Source organism: Garra rufa, chromosome 23, assembly GCF_049309525.1.
Source record: "Garra rufa chromosome 23, GarRuf1.0, whole genome shotgun sequence".
Taxonomy (NCBI): Eukaryota; Metazoa; Chordata; class Actinopteri; order Cypriniformes; family Cyprinidae; genus Garra; species Garra rufa.
In genome coordinates, this window is record NC_133383.1 from 36,458,956 (window position 1) to 36,481,509 (window position 22,554).

General features: G+C 37.2%; 1 protein-coding gene across 4 annotated transcripts in view; it reads right to left on the reverse strand.

The window, feature by feature from the left end:
- The window catches only part of arl15b (ADP-ribosylation factor-like 15b), a 77,997-nt gene that overhangs the window by 38,124 nt on the left and 17,319 nt on the right, over positions 1–22,554 (reverse strand). The gene's annotated exons all lie outside the window — the stretch shown is intronic.

Below are 22,554 nucleotides of genomic sequence, written 5' to 3' on the forward strand. Positions count from 1 at the left end.
AACCTCGGTTGCAAAACTTTCTACTGCCTACATAGCATCCTGACCCAGATGGACCCTCAGAAGAGAGATCTGGAGCGCTCCGCATAGGCCACAACTCAAAAAAGATGTTGGCATGTTGCTAATAAGCTCAGAAATACATAGCAGACAAATATTAGGAATAATAATCAACTGAAGCTGATTTCTGGCAATACTTTTTCAAACATTTCTTTTAACTGAGCATGTTTCATGCAATGAAATCTGGCATTGTGTGAAGGAAAAATGCCTACTTTTTGGCACCTTTTGGCTGCTGTGTCTTACATTGCTATCTAAAGTTTTAAAATAACTCCCTTTTTCTCAAGGTGGCAATACTTGGGAGTAGTTCACTTCCAGAAAAGAAATTGACTGATAATGTACTCACCCCCTTGTCATCCAAGTTTTTCATGTATGTCTTTCTTCAGTCGTAAAGAAATTTTTTTTTTTTGAGGAAAACATTTCAGGATTCCTCTCCATATAATGGACTTCTATGGTGCCCACGAGTTTAAACGTCCAAAATACAGAGCTCTAAATGATCCCAGTTAAGGAAGAAGGGTCTTATCTAGTGAAACAATCCATTATTTTCCAAAAAAATGTACAATTTGTATACTTTTTAACCTCAAACGCTTGACTTATCTAGGTCTGCATGAACTTCCATCTTACTTTCTCCTCCAACTTCAAACTCGCCCTACATCGCTGCAGAAGTGCCAACCCAGTGTTTACAAAGTGAACATGCTAAAAAGATCAAACACCCTTTACAAAAAAAGGTAAAACAGCTATTTTGAGTTTTTCGACATACCCTAACTGTTTTGAACCAGAATACGCAGAGTTTGCGCAGAGCTAGACAAGATGAGCATTTCAAGTTAAAAGGCATATGAATTGTACTCTTTATTTTTTTTAAATAACCAATCGTTTCGCTAGATAAGGCCCGTTTTTTTCTGGGATCATTTAGAGCCCATTGAAGCTGCATTTAAACTGTATTTTCCAGTCCAAACCTAGAGCAGATGGTGGATCAACACCTACAGCCGAATGTCAGCGGATACAGTGTCAACTAGATGAGCCCCAGAGACAGATCATCAAGAAAGAACTCCTACCCTAAACGGCCACCGGCACAAGGCCATGGGAACCAGATGAGTCCTCCCCAATTTGACTTTGTTGCAATATGGAACTCTTGCATTATTATTGACATTTTATTTTATTATTTTAATACTGTAAGGTTGCTTTGACACAACTTGTATTCTAAAAAGCGCTGTATAAATAATCTTGACTTGACTTGACTATTTTGGAAGTTGAAACTCAGGGGCACCATAGAAGTCCACTATATGGAGAGGAACCCTGAAATTTTTTTCTCAAAAAAACAATTTCTTTACGACTGACGAAAGAAAGACATGAACATCTTAGATGACAAGGGGGTGAGTACATTATCTGTAAATTTTTGTTCTGGAAGTGAACTACCCCTTTAATACTCAAGAAGCTGGGTATAGAGTGTAACAAGTGCCGCCCACGTTTTCAGTGGCTTTGGTTCTGGAAGCATCTTTCCCATAGGGATTTTTAAAAAGTCATCGTTAAAGAGTTATAAGTCATAACATAAATCAAACAAACCAGCTATGAGGAGAATCACAACATTACAAACTTTGATTCGAAGCAAGAAAGTGTTTGAAAATCTGACAAAAAGACAAATCTGTGTGCTTAACAGCTTCAATAAAGAAAAGAATGAAAAACAATCCCATGAAGCACTGCGAATGACAATCAAGTAGAAAATGACATATAAATATAAAACTATTAAATCAAAAGATTTTGATTATACATATAGATATAATATATATATATATAAAGTTTATTGCAAAATATGCATATATATCATTATTTTTATTCTGTTTAAAAGTTTTTTTGAAGAATCATGGGTAATGTAGTTTCTGACCAGGATTCCCTCCCACTGTTACAATTATTTAAAAGTTGAAATAATACAAGCTAATGGCTTCAACAAAAGAATACGCTACTGATTCTCATATTCTCGTAGCTTCATAACATTACGGTTGAACCACTGATGTCACATTATTTTATCAAATGTCCTTACTACCTTTCTGGGCCCTGAACATGTCAGTTGTGTTGCTGTCTATGCAGGGTCATAAAGCACTCGGATTTCATCAGAAATATCTTAATTTGTTTTCTGAAGATGAACAAAGGCCTTACAAGTTTGAACTATCCCTTTTACCATTTTATAAGTAATCGTTAAAAATCAGCTCTCATATAGAGAAAATAAACAGGATTTTGTACTTCCAGACCCAATAGTTGCACTCTATAGCACTGACAACTCATCTAACTTCAACTAACTTGCCCTGTGACATACAGTAGCTGGCAGTGAAATCTATACGTCTACTATGCTATGAATTGAGCTGTGAGTGATTAAAAGACACAATGTGTGAAATCAAACTAGAAAGACGAGCTTCCATCACAGGGTGGGAATATCTGTGCATTGATTTGTCATGTGCAAGCAATCCTAATATGGAGTAGGAAAAACCGTGACCAATGCAGTGAGAAATCATGACAGGCTATGCATTAGTTCCTTCATTCATACATCATAAATCCTGAACATGTGACTGCGAGGAAGATGTGAGGGGGTGTGGTGGGGGTTCACTCTAAATTGAATACAGACTGAGTTTGGGTGTACGGTTAGCAAATACTTCCCTCTAGTGGACACACTGAGCTTTACACTAATCAGATGGTTGAGAAGGTACAGTTGAAGTCAAAAGTTTACATACACCTAGCAGAATCTGCAAAATGTTATTTATTTTAGCAAAATAAGAAGGATTATACAAAATGCATGTTAGTTTTTATTTAGTACTGACCTGAATAAGATACTTTACATAAAGGACGTTTACATAGTCCACAAGAGAAAATAATAGTTGAATTTATAAAAACGCCCCCCGTTCAAAAGTTAAAGGGGTGAAAACTTTTTGAATTCGAAGATCGGGGTAAATGTAACTTATTTTGTCTTCTGGAAAACATGCAAATATCTTCTGTAGCTTCTGAAGGGCAGTACTAAATAAAAAAAATTGATATTTAGACAAACTAAGAAAAATAATCTTCATTCTGTTCAAAAGTTTTCACCCCCAGCTCTTAATGCATTGTTTTTCATTCTGACGCATTAGTGGGCATTTGAACCTTCTGTAATAGTTGCGTATGAGTCCCTCAGTTGTCCTCAGTGTGAAAAGATGAATCTCAAAATCATACAGTTATTGTTTGGAAAGGGTTCAAATTTACGAAAATGCTGAAAAACCAAAGAAATTGTGGGACCTAAAGGCTTTTTCTGAAGAACAGCAGGTTTAACTGTTCAGGACAAACAAGGGACTCATGAACAACTATCACTAAAAAAAAAAAAAAACCACACAGCTGTGGATCATTCAGGAAACAATACAGTATTAAGAAATTAAGTGTATGTAAGCTTTTGAACGGGGTTATTTTTATGAATTCAGCTATTTTCTCCCGTGGACTATATGTAAACGTCTTCTATGTGAAATGTCTTATTCAGATCAGTACCAAATAAAAAATAACATGCATTTTGTATGATCCCTCTTTTTTTATATAAAATAATTAACATTTTGCTGATTCTGCAAGGTGTATGTAAACTTTTGACTTCAACTGTAGCACAACACAACATCCTGTGATCAACTAGAATCTGCCTCCACTGATGGTCATTTAAAAATAGCCAAGATAATATAACATGTACCACTGGCCATTGTTTTTGGAAGGCTCTGAAAGATGTGAAATAAAACATATGGATTGAAAAGAGTACGTCCATGAGAAAAGATGGAAGCACTTTTGTTTTTGAAAGGCAACATTAAATCTAAAGAGATCCTATTTATCTAATACTGGTCTTTCTAATGCTTACTGGGCTTCTTTACTTCACATTATTCCAAAGAAAGAACAAAATGTTTTAGTACATTTTATGGCTGACGTCACCCAACTTGTTTTCACAACCTCTACTCAAACCACCTTATGTATGGAGATCGCTATTCACAATCCAATCAATTCTCAATGGGTAAAATCAAGTCTCGCCCTACATTGTTTTTCCCAATGAATATCCTGCTATTCTCGGAAATACTTCTCTGCTGACATAAACCAAGTCCAAGCAAACAAGGAAAATAATATTACTAGATTTTTACATCTTCCGAAGAGAAAAGTGAGTCTTAGTTCTAATTAAAAAATGGACATCATGATCCTAGTGTGTTTTGGGCACTGCCTTTTAGCCCAAAGTCATTTGCTAAATGTCAATTTAATATGTTAATTTAGTATGGTTAAAGAAAACGAAATGCTTCAAAGTAAATAAAACAAAGATTGTTTTTCAACTTCAAAATTTTACATTTGTTTGAAATTGACTTGCTGTTTGTAAAATTTACTAGCAAATTCTGATTTAAAATTCTATCTACATTTTTTGACAGTGTAGTTCATTTTAAAATGTGACCCTGGACCACAAAACCAGTCCTAAATAGCACAGGTTTATTTGTAGCAATAGCCAAAAATACATTGTATAGGTCAGAATTACAGATTTTTCTTTGATGCCAAAAATCATTTGGATATTAAGTAAGGATCATGTTTCATGAAGACATTTTGTAAATTTCCTACCAGAAATATATCAAAACTTAGTAATATGCATGGCTAAGAACACCTTTAAAGGTGATTTTCTCAATATTTAGATTTTTTTTGCACCGTCAGATTGCACATTTTCAAACTGCTCAGCTGTATCTCAGCCAAATATTGTCCTATCCTAACAAACCAAATAATAAAAAGCTCATTTATTCAGATGTATACATTTCTGTTTTAAAAAACTAACCCTTTTTGTGGTCCAAGGTCACAAATGTAAAAACACGGTTCTCTGATTCACGTGATTTGATTCCAAAGTCATAGTTTTAGGTGAACTATTCCTTTAATACCACCCTTTATTTGTCACCCAAGTACAACAACTGTTCCACTCTTTTTAAAAAAAAAGACAAAAACAAAAAATAGCCTGCAGGGGTCCATGAAAACATTACCTCAAAACTGACATGCTTTTGTAACAGGAAGCTCCTTGGTGAGAAAATACTAGAAGCACTTCAACAGACACAAGATGGCAGCACTATGTTCCTGTCATGTTCAAACTGGCATTCTTCAGTCTTCTGAATAGCATATCAGAAAGATAACAAATATGCAAAGTATTCAGTCAAGACAATAGCCAAAATAGTCTTTGTAGAGTTGCAGAAGTGGATTGCGTCATCTTAGGAAAGTAGACAGCAATGCATTTAGATGTAAAACAGGTTGGACCTGTAATTGGTGATCTAGGTTTCTAAACAAAGGCAGCAGGTCAAAACGGTGTCGATTTTGACGAATTTTTTCTTAGAAATGGAAAGCTGCTCTGATTCACGTACACAAGCTTGTCAGCATGCATGAGGATAAGCACTGGTTGTTAATTATAATTTCTCATAACTCTGTTAATTTATAATTGAACTCATGTTCATGCTAATAACGTTTGAACTGTAAGGCACAGAAGGAAAATTGAATGAAGCCCAAAATTTTTAATTGCTCGAAAAACCTACTTTTTCAAATTCGTCCTAGACGGTTTTTCTCATTTTGACCAAAATTGGCTCAGATCATCTTCAGACCATGCTGGCAAAAAGTTAAGGACTTCAGGTTGATTAGTTAAACCATTCTCAATTAATGCACAAACTAATTATACGAAAAGCATGCAAAAATGGATGTTAGGCTATATCTCTGCAGTGGTTTGGCATATTAAGACCAAACTTGGTGTGTGTTATAACAAGCATGGCCTGAGGCTACTTGCATAGTTTCGGAGCAGTGCCACCTAGTGGTCAGGAGATTTTGTGGTGCACCATGCCGAGTCGAACCATACCCAATTTCCCATGTCAGCCAATTTGGGTGTCGGCCATCTTGAATTTTGTCATAAAATGCTATATTTTTATAAACATGTTGGCGTATACACCTTATTCAGCCCGCCGCCATTTTGAATCGAAAACAAGACAGTGAGGGATAGCAGTCCAGCAGCGCCCACTATGGCGTATTTAAGCAATAAGGTACGAGAGGCCGTGCTGTATCATGAATAAATCACGGCTGAAGGGCGTTGCAACCCCTTCAGCCGTGATTTATTCATGATACAGCATGGCCTCAAGTACCTTATTGCTTTTATAAAACGGTTACCACACAATAAAAATATTAAAATCAAAAATATATATAACTTTATATATATATATTAAGTTGTACGTTTTCATAAAGTAAAATCATTAACTGCCTTCCGCTGTAAAAAGTAGTCCCTAACTGCTGCAGCTGTGTTCACGTTGCTAAGGGTGGTTGCTAAGGGGGTTCAATGATACACAAAACCGTTGAGTGAAGCGGTCATAGCAGTGCCGTATCATGAATACGACACAGCTGCTGACCAATCAGAATTGAGGAATGGAACTAACTGTTTTATAATGTTGCATACCGGGATGTCGATTGTATAACCGTAAAATAATACTTCATTTCACAATTTTCTACAGGACAAAGAGCTTCAGAAAATGTGGATTGTTCGACGTGACATATGACCTACCTTTCAGGTAACAATATTGCATTTATTTAAGAAAATGACTGTGGAAACTAGCCTGTTGGCTAACTGCTCATTTTCTAATGTGAGCATGTTTATCTTCCTTTAAACGCTTACACAGAGTTTTTCAAATGTTATGCTTAATGGTTTGTGTTAAGAGCCTGCAGCTAGGTCATAAGCGTCTTCCCGACCTTTATTATGAAATTAAGATTAACATGACATTTCGTCTTAAGCAAAACAGAAACAAAAAATAATGTTCTGAATATAATTTTGCAATTTTAAAAGGGGTTGACCTCAAACACTACACGGCAAACTAATAAATAAATGTTATCTTTTGATCTCTTTGCATAAAAATAAACTTTCTAAGTTACCCATTGTTTTTTCTATGACTTAACATGTTGTTTGAAAATAATATCTTTTTCATTTACGATCACAAGGTTTTCCTTTTGTGAGGTCTTTGAGTCCAGGTAAACACTGATGGAGCTGAACCCTCCTTAAGCTTCCTAATTCCAGTCAGTGTTTTAGAAAAACAATCCTGAGTAAAATGTTGAGCGCACTCTTGTGTTCTTTGTAATCTATACAAAATGGAGATATTTAGTTTAGTTGTTGTAGTAAAACATAACATTTTAGCTCTGCGTAAACGTTTAAAGGAAGATAAACTTGCTCACATTATAAATTAGCAATTAGCCATCCAGCTAGTTTCCACAGTCATTTTCTTAAATACATGCAATTGTTACCTGAAAGTTAGGTGTGTCCCGTCAAACTTTAATAATCCACATTTTCTGAAGTTCTTTGTCCTATGGAAATTTGTGAAATTATATATTCTCTTTATTTTTATGACTAAACGATCTACATCATTTTGATTAATGTTGAAAACCTACTTTTTAAAACTCCTCCTGGACTGTTGGTCCAATTTTTACCAAATTTTCAGACCATGCTGGCAAAAAGATTTTGTGTTGAAATATGAAACGTTTTTTTGTTTAACACATCAATGAATTTGCTGAAAAGATGCCAAACTGCATCCGAGGCTGTATCTCTGCAAAGCTTTGACATATTGACACCAAACTTTGTATGTGCCATTGTCATCTCACAGTGACTACGCTACATAAATTTGGTAACAGTGCCACCTATGGGTCAAATGTAATAAATCTATTTCCATCTATTAACCATTAATAATGACATTTCCAAAAATGCTAATTACTTTTCTTTGCATTAGTCTATTGTAATGAAATTTTGGTTTATGTTGAAAACCTACTTTTTCAAACTCCTCCACAACTGGTTTTCACAAAAACCAAGTCTCAAAATTTGGGCTTGATGCCAAAACTGAGGCTTTATCTCTGCAAAGTTTGGACATAATGAGACCAAACTTTGTGTGTGCCATTATCACCTTACACAAAACACACCACATTGATTTGAAAACAGTGCCACCTGTCGGTCAAAAGTGATAAGCCATTAAATCACAATAAAAGCCAAAAATAAAATCGCCAAAAATACACTGTATGGGTCAAAATTACCAATTTTTCTTTTATGCCAAAACTCATCAAGATATTAAATAAAGATCATGTTCCTTTAAGATATTTAGTACATTTTCTACCGTGAATATATCAACTTAATTTCTGATTAGTAATATACACTGCTAATAACTTTATTTGGACAACTATAAAGGCGATTTTCTCAATATTTTGATTTTTTTGTACCCTCAGATTCCAGATTTTCATAGTTGTATCTCGGCCAAATATTGCCATATCCTCACAAATCATACATCTATGGAAAGCTTATATATTTGGCTTTTAGATGATTTATATATATATATATATAAATTACACTTATGACTGATATTGTGGTCCAAGGTAACATATCACTCACCCCAAATATAGTCTTTAAAAGCATTCATCATAGAAAATGCTCATCATTGCTTTTAGAAATGAATTTTTTCAAGTATTTCTGAAAAAAATAATTAAACAAATGTCATGCCACTGACCAACAAAATAAGACCAAAGTGGAAGTTGAACTATTGTTCAATGGCATGTGAGTATAAACTGGACCCCCTTTACCCAGTTAATCATGCATAGAGCAAATTACACCATCATTACAACATTACAACATCAATGGACTAATCTTTACATAGGTAGTGCAGGTGACTATCCTAATACATCACTCATAATATAGGCCTTTAACAACAGTACAAAGGGCTATTTCCACAGGCCAAAATGAATTTTGCAAAGCCCCAGAGGCATCTTCCCCTGGGTGGAAATGTCCACCAATGCCACTGATGCCTATCTTACATTGCCGTTATGATAGTGCTTGCAGGTTACTACAGGCTGGGCCTGCTGCCAGTTGGAAAGGTCAACAACAGGAAACAGGAAGGGTCAAAACTGTGATTGATGCCACACTCAGAGAATTGGGAGGAAGAGGTAGTCCCATGCCTGAAATGCACCAGAGACATGCTGGCGCACAATAAAAGCAAACGGCACCTGTTTGTTCTCGGATAGAGGTAAGGGAAAGTGGAAAAATCATTACGTGAATGCCAGGTCTTAGAGACGCATGCAACTTCAACAGGTTGATGAGTTGCTTGGCAAATGTTTAAGACTCAAAGATTAACGGGATATAAAGTCAAGATTTACTGTGGAAATGGATATTCCCTGCAACCTAAAGACATTTTTAGCCATTATATAACATAAGGAATATTCCAGGTTGAAGTTAAGGACAATCATGCAAAGATACGGTAGCAGTCAAAAGTTTGGAGTAATGATGATGAAAATTTAGCTTTGATCACAGGAATAAATTACATTTAAAAATATATATTCAAATAAGAAGAATCAGAGAAATTATTTTATAAATATCTTCAAATAAGAAGCTATTTAAAAGATGAGCTTAAAATAAATACCTTAGACGATATTCACCCTCTGATGCGCTTTATGATTAAAGTTAGTAAAATTAATAAATTAGATAACATAATAGGACAAATAAATAAAATATTTCAAGAAATTAAGGATGCGGGTTTATGCAATATTAAGGTAAAATGGGAAACTGAATTGGGTAATAAAATAACAGAAGAAGATTGGAAACAAACTTTAAAAGAAAATTTAAGGACCACGCAATCACCATATTGGCAAGAATATGCTTGGAAAATTATTATACGATATTTTATAACACCAGAAATATCTTCTAAATATAATAATTTGTCTTCAGGATGCTGGAGAAGCTGTGGTGAATCTAAAGCTCACCATCTGCATATATTCTATACTTGTAAAATAATAAAAAAATATTGGATAGAAGTAACTCGGGCAATAGAAGAAATGTTTAATAAATTACATATAATAAAAATACAAAATATAGTTTTGGGTATAGAACCTATGTCATTTAGTAAAGATGAGTTATATCTATTTAGAATATTGAGAATCACAGCTTTTAAAGTAATAACTCAATTTTGGAGAAAGCGAGAATCCCCAGCAATAAGTGATTGGTTAGACATAGTGTCTAAAGTGTACTCTATGGAAAAGATAACATTTGAATTAAAAAATAAAAATGTATATTTTGAAAAGATATGGGCCCCCCTAAAATTAAAGTATTTATTATAAATAAAATATATTATAATAATTATTCTCTACATAAGCCTCCCTCTCTCTTAATTTTACTGTTTATTACTTTATGGGATTAAATATTATTATTAGTTGGTGCTTAAATATATTATTTAAATTATTTGGAATTGAGGATCACAAGGAATTTGATATGAATATGTGATTTTGTATTTACTTATGTATAATTTTTTTTTCTATTATATTTTTTTATGTATGTAAATGAGGTTTGATATTTTTTCTAATAATTTTGTGAATATGTGGGTGGTGGGTATTATCACAAAGGGAAAAAATGGATGAGAAATTAGAAGAAAAAAAATGAGGAATAACTTTAAAAAAATGTATGTCTTTAAAGAAAAATTAATTTTTGTAAAAATGTACTGAATATGTTCTCTTTTTTATTTAAAAGACATAATAAAGTATATATAAAAAAAGGCTGGAGATCATTATGTCAGGCTGATTGGGTTAGAATGGCAGACTTGACATGTTAAAAGGAGGGTGATGCTTGAAATCATTGTTCTTCCATTGTTAACCATGGTGACCTGCAAAGAAACGTGTGCAGCCATTATCGCGTTGCATAAAAATGGCTTCACAGACAAGGATATTGTGGCTACTAAGATTGCACCTAAATCAACAATTTATAGGATCATCAAGAACTTCAAGGAAAGAGGTTCAATTCTTGTTAAGAAGGCTTCAGGGCGTCCAAGAAAGTCTAGCAAGTGCCAGGATCGTCTCCTAAAGAGGATTCAGCTGCGGGATCGGAGTGCCACCAGTGCAGAGCTTGCTCAGGAATGGCAGCAGGCAGGTGTGAGCGCATCTGCACGCACAGTGAGGCCAAGACTTTTGGAAGATGGCCTGGTGTCAAGAAGGGCAGCAAAGAAGCCACTTCTCTCCAAAAAAAACATCAGGGACAGATTGATCTTCTGCAAAAAGTATGGCAAATGGACTGCTGAGGACTGGGGCAAAGTCATATTCTCTGATGAAGCCTCTTTCCGATTGTTTGGGGCATCTGGAAAAAGGCTTGTCCGGAGAAGAAAAGGTGAGCGCTACCATCAGTCCTGTGTCATGCCAACAGTAAAGCATCCTGAGACCATTCATGTGTGGGGTTGCTTCTCATCCAAGGGAGTGGGCTCACTCACAATTTTGCCCAAAAGCACAGCCATGAATAAAGAATGGTACCAAAACACCCTCCAACAGCAACTTCTTCCAACAATCCAACAACAGTTTGGTGAAGAACAATGCATTTTCCAGCACGATGGAGCACCGTGCCATAAGGCAAAAGTGATAACTAAGTGGCTCGGGGACCAAAATGTTGAAATTTTGGGTCCATGGCCTGGAAACTCCCCAGATCTTAATCCCATTGAGAACTTGGTCAATCCTCAAGAGGCGGGTGGACAAACAAAAACCCACTAATTCTGACAAACTCCAAGAAGTGATTATGAAAGAATGGGTTGCTATCAGTCAGGATTTGGCCCAGAAGTCGATTGAGAGCATGCCCAGTCGAATTGCAGAGGTCCTGAAAAAGAAGGGCCAACACTGCAAATACTGACTCTTTGCATAAATGTCATGTAATTGTCGATAAAAGCCTTTGAAACGTATGAAGTGCTTGTAATTATATTTCAGTACATCACAGAAACAACTGAAACAAAGATCTAAAAGCAGTTTAGCAGCAAACTTTGTGAAAACTAATATTTGTGTCATTCTCAAAACTTTTGACCACGACTGTACTTTGGATCAAATAAATAAAAAATTAAAAACTGGCAGTGTACATACAGCTTTGGGTTCAAAAGATTTTATGTTTTTTCTTCAATTATAAGAAAGTTGAAAAGCATTCATTTAAATTTTTGTAACCTTCTAATTGTTTGTACTGTCACTTGTGATCAATTTAATGCACCTTTGCTTATTAAAAGTATTGATTTCCAACTTTATTGCAAATTAAAAACTTTAAATAACTCAAATCAAGTTTCAACAAAAATGTATACATGTTGATGCTATGCTAATGCTATGCTACTATAAAATCATAAGCTTTCCATTTGTCCTCGTAGCCTCAATTTTTGCTTTTCTCAGTTTTTATTCCTTTAAGTAGGGATTAAAAGCTGTGGCTCAACAGTAAACTGAGAACATTCACTCTGCCCCTCATGTTGATTCATGGAGGTGATTGGATATGCTGTGAATATCTTCCATATCACAGTGGAGTTCTGAGTCAATAGAGCGCATGGGGATTTGCACAATATTAAAACTCCAACGGGATAAAAGGAAGGGTTCAACAATGCCCAGCTAAGCTTCAGCTCCCCCCGCTGCTCCTGCACCGATGGCGTTAGTCTATAAATCTCCACCGTTACACCTCCTTCAGCGTTTAAACATTGAATAACAGGCCACAATCTCCAAACATCAGATAGAGCACTTCAGATAACAATGCTATTCTCAGGCCTTAGGAACCATCAAACACTCACATCATCCACAAGGTCAAACCGTGCCCTAAATAACCCCATGAATGGAGATTTTATTTAGACTTTCTCAATAGCAAGTGACTAGCCAGTGAGAAATGAGTTATGGCCCCAGAACCTGGAATGGCCGGGGCAGCCTACAAACCCAGTGCACTGGGAGCTCATACAGGAAGTTTCTTTTTGTTTTCCTATTCTGTGATGATTTACACCCAGTTCCCACCTTTGATGGGCTGTATTTGGAGTGGTATCCTGTTTGGTCTGACAAGGCTTCCAATTCCCAGCAGCTCCTAGGTCCCACTAACCCTACTGGAGTGTGGGATATTCCCCGCTCTAGAGGAACTCTGCGATCTGACTGCCACATCCTGGCTTATCAAAGCACGGAAGTGAAGCACACAGAATACATGGATAGCGTCTCCATTCCAACACCAGTCAGTCTCCAATGTGGGCCGCCGTCTGCCAAAGATGTCGTCCACCCTCAGATTGTACCATATGGACTGAAGTGCAATGAGACTGCGTTTAAAATCATGACTAGTCTTGTACTGAAAAAATAACAGGAACTATTGCTGAATAATTTCTTACTATATTTTCTGTAGGAAAAGAGTCATTATGGTTGGGTGAACTAGTTTTTGATTGCAAGAATGTGTGTTTAACACTCACATTAAACAGATTTGAGCCTGAGTGTATAGGGCTTAAAGGAAGAGTTCAACCAAAAATTAAAATTACTCCATGATTTACTCATCCTCGAGTCATTCTAGGATTATATGACTTTCTTCTTTCAGACGAATACAATCAGAGTTATATTATAAAATGTCCTGGCTCTTCTAAGCTTTATAATGGCAGTGAATGGGTGTTGATATTCTGAAGTCCAATAAAGTGCATCCATCTTAGATTAGATTAGATTAGATTCAACTTTATTGTCATTACACATGTACAAGTACAAGGCAACGAAATGCAGTTTAGGTCTAACCAGGAGTGCAATAAACAGCAAGTGCAGGATAAAGGTATAATTTATAAGTTATAAGTGCACTTATAGGAGATATGTACAGGGGGAAGCTATGGATAATATTTACAGATGAAGTACTGTGAACATAATTTACAGATGATAATTAACTACAATTAGAATGTATAAATAGATGAACACAATATACAGGTTGCTATTAACTATAATGTAAATTGCAGGTAGATTTGAACATAATATACAGGTTGCTGTTTACTAAAGCAGAATTTACAAATAGACATGTGTAGATATAGATTTATCACAGATTTACAATATGTATATGTGCAAAGGAAATGTGCATTTACAAATGGGTATGTACAGTGTAGTGCAATGAATATTAAGTAGTGCAATGGTAGTGGGGAGAGTGTAGGGTGTGTGAGGGGGGCAGAGGTGTCAGTGGGGGGCAGAGTTCAATAAGGAGACAGCTCTGGGAAAGAAGCTGTTCCTCAGTCTGCTAGTTCTTGTCCTGTGGCATCTGAAACGCCTGCCGGAAGGCAGGAGAGAAAACAGTTTGTGGGCGGGGTGAGAGGAATCCTTAAGAATACTGTGTGTTCGACGCAAACAGTGCTTCTTCTGAATGTCCTCAATGGATGGAAGTGGAGTCCCTATGATGCGTTGGGCAGTTTTCACCACCCGCTGCAGTGCCTTACGCTCCGCAACAGAGCAGCTTCCGTACCAGACTGTGACACAGTTCGTAAGGATGCTTTCTATCGTGCAGCAATAGAAGTTCACCAGGATAGCTGAGGACAGCTGGTTCTTCTTAAGTGTTCTCAAGAAGAACAGGCGCTGGTGAGCCTTCTTGACCAGGCTGGAGGTGTTGGTGGTCCAGGATAGGTCCTCCGAAATGTGGGTCCCCAGGAATTAAAAGATGAAACAGACTCAACAGCCATCCCATTGATGTGGATGGGTTCGTGTGAACCTCTTCTTCCCTTCCTGAAGTCCACAATGAGCTCCTTGGATTTGGTGGTATTAAGGAGCAGATTATTGTCTGTGCACCACGTGGCCAGGTGCTGAATCTCCTCCCTGTAGGCAGTCTCATCGTTGTTGCTGATGAGACCGATCACCGTAGTGTCGTCTGCAAACTTGATGATGGTGTTAGATCCATACACAGGCCTGCAGTCGTGGGTGAAGAGGGAGTAGAGGAAGGGGCTCAGCACACAGCCCTGTGGTACACCAGTGTTGAGCGTGAGAGTAGTGGAGGAGATGTGGCCTGACCTAACATGCTGAGGTCTATTGTATTGGTCAGAAAGTCCATAATCCAGTTACACAGTGAAATGTCCAGGTCTCTAAGTTTAGTGATTAACTTAGAGGGTCTGACAGTGTTGAATGCTGAGCTGAAATCAACAAACAGCATTCGTGCATAAGTGTTTGTATTGTCCAGGTGTGTGAGTACAGAGTGCAGCGCTATGGAGACTGCATCATCTGTGCTCCTATTGCCACGGTAGGCAAACTGGTGTGGGTCCATTGTGGATTGGAGGGAGCCCTTGAGGTGTGAGAGGACCAGCCGCTCGAAGCACTTCATAATGATGGGTGTGAGTGCTACAGGGCGGTAGTCGTTCAGGCATGTTGGGTTAGAGTGTTTTGGCACTGGCACAATGGAGGTGGATTTAAAACATGTGGGAACAATTGCTTGGGCAAGGGACATGTTAAAAATGTCTGTAAATACCCCAGCGAGCTGCTCTGCACATGCCCTCAGTACGCGGCCAGGAATACCGTCTGGTCCAGCAGCCTTGCGCGCGTTGATCCGGCTCAGTGCGGAGTGTACATCAGAGGAGGTTAGTGTGATGGGTGAGTGGTCGGTTGAGGGAACGATCTTGGTGGCAGTGTCTGTATTGTCTCTCTCAAAGCGAGCATAAAAGTCATTAAGCTCATCCAGGAAGAAGACGTTAGTGGCTGTGGGGGTGGAGTGGCTGGGTCTGTAATCGCTGATGGCCTGAATGCCACATGCGTCCAGGGTCAGAGTTAGAAAAGTGCTCCTCTAGCTTAAGTTTGTAGCAGTGCTTGGCCTTTTTGATGCCCCTCTTCAGATTAGCCCTGGAAGTGCTGTAGGCCTGTGCATCACCTGATCTGAAGGCAGTGTTGCGTGCTTTCAGCAGGAGACGCACCTCCTTGTTCATCCATGGTTTCTGATTTGGGTATGTGGTGATCTGTTTCTGGGTTGTAACACTGTCTATGGTAGTATTAATGTAATCCAAAACAGAGGAAGTGTATCTGTCAATGTCCGTGTGAGAGCCACAGGTGGCCTGAGAAGCAAACATACTCCAGTCTGTGTGTAGAAACCTGTCCTGGAGTGTGAAGTCTGCCCCGGTGGCCACACTTTGATGGTCTTCACTGATGGCTTCACACGGTTGATGAGGTGTGAATATTTGGGGGTGAGGAAAAAAAGAAAGGTGGTCTGATTGTCCCAAGTGGGGGAGGGGGGTTTTGTTTCCTCTGGTGTAACAGAAAATGTTTTGGTGAAATTTGGGGAGTACTGTCTTTAAGTTTGAGTGATTAAAATCCCCCGCAACAATAAATGCAGCCTCCGGGTGAGCAGTTTGTTGTTTGCCGCATGAAGTTCGTTCATAGCAAGCTTGGCATCAGCGTCGGGAGGAATGTAAACAGCTGTTATTATGGTGGAGGTGAATTCCCGCGGCAGATAAAACGGTCTACACTTAACCATGAGAAACTCTAGGTTAGCTGAGCAATGTCTCTCAATAATAACAGAGTTCGTGCACCAAGCTTTGTTAACATAAATGCACAATCCTCCACCTCTGGTCTTACCGGAGTCATCTGCCGTTCTGTCTGCCCGGAATGTGTGAAGCTCAGCTAGAGCAATAGCACTGTCCGATACATCGCTGTTTACCACCGCTGTTTACCATCTATCATAAAAAGTACTCCACATTGCTCCAGGGGGTTAATAAAGGCCTTGTGAAGTGAATCTATGCATTTGTGTAAGACAAATATCCATATTTAAAGCTTTATAATCCATAATTTCTAGTTTCCACCAGCTGTTGTACACACGTTCTCAAAGGAGTGGCATTTCAGCTGATGACGCAGGACGTAGGCGGCATACCGTAAGCTCCAGTGAGAAGTGACGAATGCGTAAGTGCAGTGGAGAGAGCAAACAAAACACTGGTCACAAATTCAAAGTATAAAACAAGGATTTGTAATGAAAAATGTTGGAGGATTTCGATATAAGCCAAGGCAAGACCAGTTTTCCTTTGCTGTAAACAAAACTTGGTTCTTGCAAGACTAGGATATTCTCACCAGAGCTTACACTACGCCTATATAGTACATCATCTGCTGGAGCGCCACTCTCTCATGGACATGCATATGACTCGAATGTGCATTTAGCGGAAGCTAGAGATTATGGTTTATGAAGTTTTAAATATGGATATTTTTAATACACAAACTAATCAATCTGTTTAAGAAGGCCATTATTAACCCCCCTGGAGTCGTGTGGAGTACTTTTCATGATGGATGGATGCACTTTTTGGGCTTCAAAATCTCGACAGCCATTCACTACCATTACAAATCTTAAAAGAGCCAGGACATTTTTTTAAATGTGTTCACACTTGTCATGTTTAGTTAGATTAAAACAAACTGTGGTGTGATTGCTCTGTTAGTCACTATGCCCTCAGTCCACTTCCATATGAACTGGTTTGAAAGAAATATGAATGCAAGACAGATCAAACACTTCTAAACTGACCAAAATTAGGATGTAATGACAAGATGGGACACTAGGCAACATGATTTGATGACATGGAAAGAGCGGTGTATTCAAAACAAAATAAGCAAAGGGAAAACATAGAGCAACAAAGAGGTAAACCGCCTTTTACGAGCTCCTCGTACGTTCACAGATGGTGAAAATAAATACACACACTGATCGCGCAGACAGCACAAGGATTAGTTTACTTACAGAACAAAAATTCACAAATAATTTACTCACCCCCTTGTCATCCAAGATGTTCATGTCTTTCTTTCTTCAGTTGTAAAGAAATTGTTTTTTGAGGAAAAAAAATCGGAAATTGTCTCCATATAGTGGACTTGCAATGGTACCTGCAAGTTTGAACTTCCAAAATGCAGTTTAAATGCAGCTTCAAAGGGCTAATTTACGATTTATACACTTTCTAACCACAAATGGTCGTCTTGTCTAGCTCTGCAATGAGCATGCGTACTCTTTAGTTAGGCCATTTGACCTTTTTGCATGTTCACTTTGTAACACTGGGTCTGTACTTGTGCAGCTATGTATTACGATTTTGAAGTTGGAGGAGAAAATGACATGGGAGCTTTTCGACATACCCTAAACTGTATTGAACTAGAGTGCAAAGAGTATGCACACACATCACAAAGCTAGATAAGACAAGCAATTGAGGTCAAAAGTATATGAAATGTAAATTTTTAGAAAATAACTGATCGTCCCTTATTCCTCAGCTGGGATCGTTTAGAGCCCTTTGAAGCTGCATTTAAACAGCATTACGGAAGTTCAAACTTGTGGGCAGTGGGCACCATAGAAGTCCACTTTATGGAGAAAATTCCTGAAATGTTTTCCTCAAAAAACATAATTTCTTTACAACTGAAGTAAAAAAAAAAAAAAAAAAAAAAAAAAAGAACATCTTGGATAACAAGGGGGTGAGTTAATTATCTGTAATTTTTTGTTCTGGAAGTGAACTAATCCTTTAAAGTGGTGCAGAGCAGAGCGATCAGTGAATAAGTACTTTGATGTCATACACCAATTGGTCTACAAAGCGCCACTTTAAAGTCGAACACACCTAATGTTCAGGATGTTTTGTTAATTTCGTCACAAAATATGCATCATTCAACCCGACCAATCAGGTTCACTATGCCCTTAGGTTCAGTATCTTTAGGTTCGCTGTCAAAAATGCCAGTGTGAACGCTAAGTGAACCAGGACCAAATGTATTGTTTTCTTTTTTTGGTTCAGAACAAACCAACCAAGAGAACCAAATTACAAGTGTGAATGCACCCTAACAAAAAGAAGAAAGTCATGCACCTAAAATCGCTTGAGGCCAGGGTAAATAAATCATGGGGTAATTTTCCTTTTTGGCCAATTAGTCAACCTGCTGTTGCAGAAACTTCACACTGCAAACTGCAAACAGTTAAATTCACACTGCAAACTTTCTAAAACTGCAACCAAGATTAGATCATTGTTGAGTTCAAGTCAGGACAGAGTCAATATGCTCTTTAGTCTACCAAAACATGGTCTTAGTCCTTGAGTCCATGTCAAAGGTCTCGGTCTTATCAAGTCTACTTGCTCTTGAGTACGACAAGGCAAAGACCACAAAGTCTCAAGCCTGAGTTCAAGATCATATATTCATGGTCTTTGTTCTCAAATCAGAAAAGACCAGACCTTGGATAAAGACTCTATGACTCTTGTGTATTATTTGTTCAGCATTAGCATTAGCATTTCTGAGATACTCAAATGACCTTGTTTGGCAGCAACAATCTTTTCACAGTCAAAGTCACTTAGATCACATTTCTGGCCCACTCCGATGTTTGGGTTGGAAAAATGACCTGCTTAACCAAGTGTGCATATTTTGGGTTGCATGCATGCTTTTGGATATAAACCACTTTAACCTAGCCTATGAACTAAGGTCATTTAGTGTGACACTAAAAACACCACCTAACTGGTTTCACACCATAACCGCAGATAAACAAAGAGAATTCTAGCCTAAGGGTGGGTTCTCTGCAAAGTTGCATATATTTTCATGCTTACATTCACTTAGCAACATCAACTCAAACTTACCAGCAATTTGTCAATTATCTGACAATTTCTCAACTTGGGTGAGTGTCTTAGACGAGGGCTTTTCTTGCCCAGATCTAAGGTGGAAAATTTCCAGTAAATTTCGGAAACATTACAGAAATTTTGAAAACTTTTTGGGAATTTTTCAAGGATTTTTGGGAAGTTTTTGGAAATATTTCACCCCTTTGTAACTCTACCCAGATCACAAACAACTAGCCAGTACAAAAGTGCTCATGAATGGTAAAAGAATAAGTTTATTTCAAAGATTTGATGCAACTGTTTTTACCTTGTAAGCAAGACTTTAATTCAGAAGTCTTGCCCTTAATCCTGGATGCTGCATAAAGCTAGTCAATCAGACTGGAACTGTATTTTTTAGCCAGCACTGACTATTTATACAGATCTGGCCATTTAAAATGCGCGCGGGAAGTAAAGTGGTCTCGCGTGACGCCGGTGTATTCCAAGGGAACACGGAAAATACAATGACATAGGAAAGACATTATCAGTAGGGGGCAGTCATGTAACGCACTGGACTGGAGCAGGCTGAAAACATTGCTGCAAACTAAAAGGTACGGTAACCTGGAGGGGACACCTTCGGTTCACTTATGTTTGTCGTGGCCACACAAATGAATTCGTAGGAACGTCATATTACTTTTTGTCATTGCCACGAGATATTAATTCCTGGGAATGTCATATTATGTCGTGGCCACAAGATTATTTTGTCGAGGTAATGACATCCTTATGTTTAATGCATAAACAAACCTGCGTAACCATAACCCAGGATTATCAGAGATAGGTTTGTTAATATTTTTTATTTTGAGTTAAGAAATGATTATATTAATTGTTATAGAAATTAATGCAATATTAAGTTATATATTAACAATAGGCAATGCTGTATATGCGAATGTCTGTGCGCGATGTAGACAGCATTCAAAAGTTTATCAAGAATAAATATTACATATAAGTACTTCAAATTAAATAGCCCTGCAAGAAACATTTTATGCATCCTAAAGTCTTATCCATTAATTGATCCTCTTTTTCTGTAATAAATTTATTATTCGTTTATATTCATTATGTCCCCCTTAATTTCGATCTCTTAACATTCCGAATGTTAATGATAAATGCTGGCATGCCATTAAAGCTTTGATTATGCTGTAAATCGTTTATGGTCACACACGGGCATTAATACAATCATAAAGTCAAAACTTTATTGGCATAATTGTCGTTCACAATATTTGCTAAATATATGCCAAATAGCATATACAGAAAGTTATTTAGGTTAAGCGATTCAAAGTAGATAGCTCTAAATCACTTATTATTTATTATTATTATAGGTTATTATTTTTTCAATACCTGGTTAGGGCTATTTATTTTTAACGCCTGACAATTATGCCAATAACGTTTTGACTTTTTGATTGTATTTATCCCCGTGTGTGACGATAAATGAGCATGTTTTCATTTACAAATGAAACTACGTGATGATTCATTTCTCAGTAAAACAGTTTAGTATTTATATAGTCTAGTCTATTAATTAGACGAAACAAAATAACATGAACGTTAAAGAGAGCCAAATTAAGGGGTGGAAACGCACGGAAATAAAAATATATACAAAAATAACAGGCTAATAAAAATAATATTATTAATAGTAATACTAATGATAATGATAATAATATTAAGACAAATACGAAAAAAAGACTATTAGTTAATAGAAGGAATGTAGGCCTATTTTACTGTGTGACGATAAATTATTTCCAAATGAAACTACGTGAATGATTCACTCTTCAATTATTTGTCTATTAATTAGACTAAATAAAATACAATATATGTTAAATTTAAGCTTTAAACTGCATTCCAGTAAAAAACCCAGTCATAGAACCTTTACATTATCATTTACATTCAGAATGTTATGTAACGAGATCAAAATGAAGGAAAAAATAACGAATATAAACGAATAATACAAATATTACGGAAAAAAAGAAAGTCAGTCAATGGACAAGATTGTGGGATGCATGAAATGTTTCTTGCAGGGCTATTTAATTTGAAGTAGGCCTACATGTAATACATGTAAACACTTGTGAAAGCTGTCTACATTGCGCACAGACAGCATTAGCATATACAGCATCGCCTATATAATTATTTAATATTGTATTAATTTCTATAACAATTAATATAATAATTTCTTAACTCAAAATTAAATATCTCAAATAATTCTGGGTTACTAATGTCACGCAGGTTTGTTTATTCATTAAACTCGTGGCCACAAGAAATGCATGTTGAGCAAAAATACATTTCACGAAAATAATATAAAATTACAAAACAAAGAAAACAAATGGAATGAGGGATAAGCTTTAAAGTTCACGTAAAAGCCAAATATTAAGCGGCATCCTTCATGTTTTCTTTATTCAGCAAATACTTTACAGTTTTGAATTATGTTCAGCTTCTGTTTTTATGACCATAAATGAGTTTTTTTTTTTTTTTTTTTAGAAAAACGTCCGAACACCGGTCTCAAAAGTAGAAGCGAAAGTCTTGTTTCCACCAGCGCGGCATTTTTTTATTCACCGTAATTGATGGATGTCTAAAACAAAAATAAGGAGAATCCTAAAACATAAAAATATACATTTCTTAAAATAATAACATCTGAACTTCGTACACAACAATACGGCAACGACTTTACAACAGGACACATTATTTTATTTTAGCTTGTACACCAATGGATTTCAGATGTCGGGATATTTCAGACCGCATCTCCACAGCATAATCACTCTAATATTAAACATACGGGTCAGGAGGCGGGTCGGGTACAATATTTTATTTTTTTATTCGGCGGTCCGAGTTGCGGGCGGGTTAGTTGAAAACGTCGGTCGGGTTCGGGTTGTTTATCCACTGACCCGCGCATCACTGGTGTCAGGGCCGTGGACACTAATGTTTTGAAAAAAGTGGAGCGAGGGAGGAAAGCTTTCCCCTTCTCCCTGCATGCATTTGAATGCTGAATTCGAAATGCAACTGAATGCAGTCGGAATCCACCCCCAGCACCCCCAAAATAGTCTCCAAATGTTGATTACAACAAGGCAACAGACAGCATTCAACACCCCACCCCACCCCCACTCTGCCATTCATAAACATTTCGCTCTTTATACTGCATGCCGCTTAACGCTGATGCCTCATTAACGGCTACTTTTCAGAAAACTGAAAAAAAAAGAAAAAA